General features: G+C 46.3%; 1 long non-coding RNA gene across 1 annotated transcript; it reads left to right on the forward strand.

Annotated features, from left to right (window-relative positions):
* Positions 1-456: 456 nt before the first annotated feature.
* On the forward strand, positions 457-2,879 carry LOC132833442 (uncharacterized). The gene is made up of 3 exons (XR_009647081.1): positions 457-765; positions 2,336-2,463; positions 2,603-2,879. It is a non-coding gene; the product is annotated as an uncharacterized LOC132833442 (long non-coding RNA).
* Positions 2,880-5,415: the final 2,536 nt, after the last annotated feature.

The following is a 5,415-nucleotide window of genomic DNA, read 5'->3' on the forward strand; positions in this document are numbered from 1 at the left end:
GGGCGGGCGTCTTGGGTATAAAAGTAGGCACGCAGGCGAAGGCAGGCGGAAGAATTGTTCAATATCTCGCCGCGTGTTGAACACATTAATCCGAGTGTGTCGGGGAATGAAGGTGAGGCCCCTGCTGAGGACTGATCTTTCATCCTCAGAGGGGGAGGTCTGGAGGGATGGTGAAGATCTGGCAAGGCTGGGAGCTAGGACCTGGTGTGGGACTAGAGCTGGGAGTGGGGGCGGGGTTAGGGTCGGGGGCGGGGACAGAGATCGGCGTAGGGGCGGGGTTAGACGTGGTGACGAAGCTTGGTGTGGGGGCGGGGTTACGAGTGGTGGCGAAATTCGGCGTGGGGGCGGGGTTACGCGTGGTGACGAAAGACGGGCGTGAGGGCGGGGTTACGCGTGATGACGAAAATCGGCGTGGGGGCGGAGGCACCTGAGACGTTGTGGTCGTGCAGGTTAGTGATATCAGTGGGGGCGGAAGTGGCTGCGCCAACGGCAACTGAAGGGGTGGAAATGATTGTGGCGACGAAAGAGCCGCTGTCTTTCTCGGTAGCCGCGGGGTTCGCGAGTCCGTCGGCGATCTTCCTGGCGATCGTGGAAGCGGTTGTCTGTGCGGTGATCGTTGGGGCAGTTGTTTGGGCGGTGATCGCGGAGGCTGCGAGGTCGTTGGTGAGCGGAAGTGATGTCACGGTCGTCAGCAGCCGTTGGTGCCGTGGCGCTGTAGAGGCCGAGAGAAGATTCTGGAACAGTTGAGTAACCACGACTGTGGGGGTAAGTACATGAACGTTTTCGGTACTTACTGTCTTTAATTTCTGATATGGCTAGGAAGAGCTGTTTGTTTAGTGTATGGATTTTTCTGTAGATGAAGAACAGTAGAGGTCCTTTGCAGGTCTGTGAGAGTGTTGTCCTGAGTTGAGGTAGGGCTGATTGCAGGGAATGTAGGTAGCGACGCATGGCTGCAAGGGTGGAGCGAAGGATCTGGAGGGAGGTCTGTTGCTGGAGGCTTCGGATTTGTCTGAAATGGCAAGGAAGAACTGTTTGTTTAGTGTATGGATTCTTCTGTAGATGAAGAACAGTAGAGGTCATTAGCAGGTCTGTGAGAGTGTTGTCCTGAGCTGGGGTAGGGCTGATTGCAGGGAATGTAGGTAGCGTCTGATATGGCTAGGAAGATCTGTTTGTTTAGTGTATGGATTCTTCTGTAGATGAAGAACAGTAGAGGTCCGTTGCAGATCTGTGAGAGTGTTGTCCTGAGCTGGGGTAGGGCTGATTGCAGGGAATGGAGGTAGCATCTGAGATGGCTAGGAAGAACTGTTTGTTTAGTGTATGGATTCTTCTGTAGATGATCTGATATGGCTAGGAAGAAGCCATATCAGATCATGGCTTATCATCTCTCCCAGGAGGACCAGTTCCAATACCGTACAGCCCAGATGGCCTCCTTCTTCAAGGACCGCAGATTCACCCCAGACGTGATCGACGATGCCCTCCACCGCATCTCCTCCACTTCCCGCTCCTCCGCCTTTGAGCCCCGCCCCTCCAACCACCACCAAGACAGAACCCCACTGGTTCTCACCTACCACCCCACCAAACTCCGTTTACAGCGTATCATCCGCCGTCATTTCCACCAACTCCAAACGGACCCCATCACCAGGGATCCTTCCATATCCGCCACAAATTCACCTGCACCTCCACACACATCATCTATTGCATCCGCTGCACCCGATGTGGCCTCCTCTATACTGGGGAGACGGGCCGCCTACTTGCGGAACACTTCAGGGAACACCTCTGGGACGCCCGGACCAACCAACCCAATCACCCCGTGGCTCAACTCTTTAACTCTCCCTCCCACTCCACCGAAGACATGCAGGTCCTTGGACTCCTCCATCGTCAGAACATAACAACACGATGGTTGGAGGAAGAGCGCCTCATCTTCCGCCTGGGTACCTTCCAACCACAAGGGATGAACTCAGATTTCTCCAGTTTCCTCATTTCCCCTCCCCCCACCTTGTCTCAGTCGATTCCCTTGAACTCAGCACCGCCCTCCTAACCTGCAATCTTCTTTCTGACCTCTCCGCCCCAACCCCATTCCGGCCTATCACCCTCACCTTGACCTCCTTCCACCTATCGCATCTCCATCGCCCCTCCCCCAAGTCCCTCCTCCCTACCTTTTATCTTAGCCTGCCTGGCACCCTCTCCTCATTTCTGATGAAGGACTCTGTCCAGAAACGTCGAATTTCCTGTTCCTTGGATGCTGACTGACCTGCTGTGCTTTAACCTGCAACACATTTTCAGCTGTGATCTCCAGCATCTGCAGACCTCACTTTTTACCACTTTATATTCATAGATTCAATAGATCGCACTTGGATTGAAGACTATGAGGATGATAACAGCAACATCTGGACAACTGCTTCCACGTTCATCACCTTGTTCTTCCTGAGTATTTTCTACAGCGCTGCCGACACTCTAGTGAAGGTGAGAATAATCACAACTTTCTCACGCCAAGCAGCCCAATATGTTTTGTAAATTCTCTAAGTGTGCCATTGAATAAAAAATGAATCTGAAAGTCCCTGATCATAAATATCTACGTCATTGCTTTATCTCTCTTTTCCAGGTTAAATGAATGAATTGTGGACTCCTTTGATTTTCCTGCTCTGCTTATCAAGGTCTCTGAATTCCCAATCTACAATCTGTCCTGTTGCAGACTCTAACAGTGAGATTACTTCAGTTTATCAGCGTGTAACTGAGACAATTATTGATGGATTTTCCTTTTTGCTTTGATATCTTTGAGAGGGTTGTCGTTGGAAGAATTTGTAGCTTCCCAGTTGTTTGAAGCCCATTTGTTTTGATTTTATTTGTTTCTTACTCAGAATGGTTGTCTACCCTTTCTGATGAGCCTTTGTATTCCCTTTCTAGTGACTGTTACTGATGTACAGAAAATTCCCACCTCACAGCGCATGTGTTCTCATCTCAATGCGGCATCCAGCCATTATATTAACTTCTGTTAGCTTTTTCATCAACTTTTTGTATAAAAATGCTTTCTGAAATGGTTAATACATCTCGAATGAATAAGCACTAACCTTGAGATTGCTTAATTCTTTCTTTAAGGCCGGTCAGTAATAATACATTTTCCCACATCCTACTCCTTTCCCAGCCAAATACTTTCAGTTGTTCTGTTTGGTTGTGTTTCATCCAGTCATTTAGTTTAATGCTGCGCTGCAATGCAGCCCACTAATGTAAATACATCTTTCACACGATATGCCTGATGGAACACTCCAGAGGCAGAATGATTAGAGAACATTTCCTCTTATGCACCAAGGGTCACGACCTCGGGTCACGTAATGATACAAAGTAGGAGCTTTGCTCCACCAGAAGCCTATAAGATGCAGGCAAAGGAGTTTGAACATTTACACTACACCGTCTAAACTAAATGTACTCCCATTGTCCGGACAGCCTGGATTAGTAATGCTTAAATCGTCACCAGAAACGCCCAACAAAACATTCATCAGCCAAAAATGTCAACGTTCAGTCAGGTAGTCAGACACAACACGTGCACAATTCAAGGGCGGATTCGCAAAAGTTTTTCTCACACATGACTCTCATGGAGCACAATTCCAGGGATCTATTTGACACACCACACCTGTCAGATCCCAGGGAATGAGACTGAGATCTATCTGATACAGGGATATTACTGAACAGCAACCCTCAAAAATAATAAATCAGAGGTCGATGTTGATCAGGCAAAGCAGAGCTCATGAGTACCTGAAATATTCAGCCATTGGGATTTATATGATGCAATATGGAATTGAGAACCAATCATAGCAACTGTTCACAGATTCTGGAAACTATCAGCAGAGGAGAACGTTCTCAATTTCTCAGAGTTGGTGAGGTGTATCATCCCGGGAATAGTGTTGTGAATCAGTCACGCACCCAATCTCATTACTTCGCATTCTTTCAAAAACGTGGGTCCTGAAACTAGATGCAACATTCCAGGTGAGACATGAAACTGTTTTATTTCAGTTTAACATATTTGCTTTGTGTTTGTTCTCAACAGCGTTATTGATGAAGTAGAGTTTATTTGCTCTTCTGTCCACGTGTCATGGTACATTCCCTGATTTGTGCACATACACACGGAGGATACTTTGCTCCTTCACCCCTTTGGGTTTACACCCTTACTATTGTATGTTCCCCTGAGTTCACCACAAAACAAAGAAGCACGTCACACCTCCCTGAGACTGAGATCTATCTGACACACCGATATTAATGAATAACAATCCTCAAAAATGATAAATCACGGGTTGATTTCGATCAGGGAAGGCGGAGATCAGAAGTTCTGGGTACCCTGCTGCTTTCCATGTCCTTTCCCACAACCCCTCTGTCAAACATGATGCTCTTAGCTGTTCTTCCAGTATCCTAACATTTTACATTAAATTGCTATTAATATTTTTCTGTAACTTTGCATGATGGACCAAAGCACAGGTTGAAACAACAAGGACTCGAAACACTCAACTCTGAGATCGTACACAATAAGGCAATCTACATACTGAAACAGCAAACACCCGTTAACAAATGGTTGACAAGTACAAAACAGCGGGTGAGATTAGCCTGAACTCATCAAAATAAAAGGAAATTGGCCTTATGTATAAGTTAAAGTTCTTAATTGGAGTAGGGCAAACTTTGATAGAATGAGACAAAAACTTTCAAGGGTTGATTGGAGTAGACTGTTTGCAGCTCAAGGGAAGGCCGGCAAGAGTGAAGCTTTCAAAATTGAGATAACAAGAGTTCAGAGGCGTGATGTTCCCGTTAGAGTGAAGATAAGGCTGGTAAAAGGAGGGAACACTGAAGGAATAAAGATATTGAGGCTCTGGTTCACATTAAGAATGAATTATATATTAGATATAGATAAATGAGTTCAAGTGAATCTCGAAGAGTACAAAGGTGCAGGGACTTTCTAAAGAGGGAAATGAGGAGCACAAGAAAGGAAAATGAAATAATGTTGAAGATAATCCAAAGAGATTCGACTAGTACATTAAGAGCAAAGGGGTAGATCATAGAGTCATAGAGATCTACAATTTGGAAACAGATACTTCAGTCTCACTTGCCCATGCTGACCAGATATCCTAAACTAATCTAGTGCCATTTGCCAATACTTGACCCATATCCCTCTAAACCCTTCCTATTCGTATACACACTCAGATGCCTTTTAAATGTTGAAATTGCACCAGCCTCCATCACTTCCTCTGGCAGTTCATTCCATACACACCATCCTCTGCATGAAAAAGTTACTCCTTAGGTACTTTCAAGTTTTTTCCCTCTCACTCTTAACATATACTCACGAGTATAGGTTTAGATGAGACTCCATCCATCCCAGGGAAAATACCTTATCTATTCACCGTATCCATGCCTCTGATGATTTTATAAACCTTT

Source organism: Hemiscyllium ocellatum, chromosome 36, assembly GCF_020745735.1.
Source record: "Hemiscyllium ocellatum isolate sHemOce1 chromosome 36, sHemOce1.pat.X.cur, whole genome shotgun sequence".
Lineage (NCBI taxonomy): Eukaryota > Metazoa > Chordata > Chondrichthyes > Orectolobiformes > Hemiscylliidae > Hemiscyllium > Hemiscyllium ocellatum.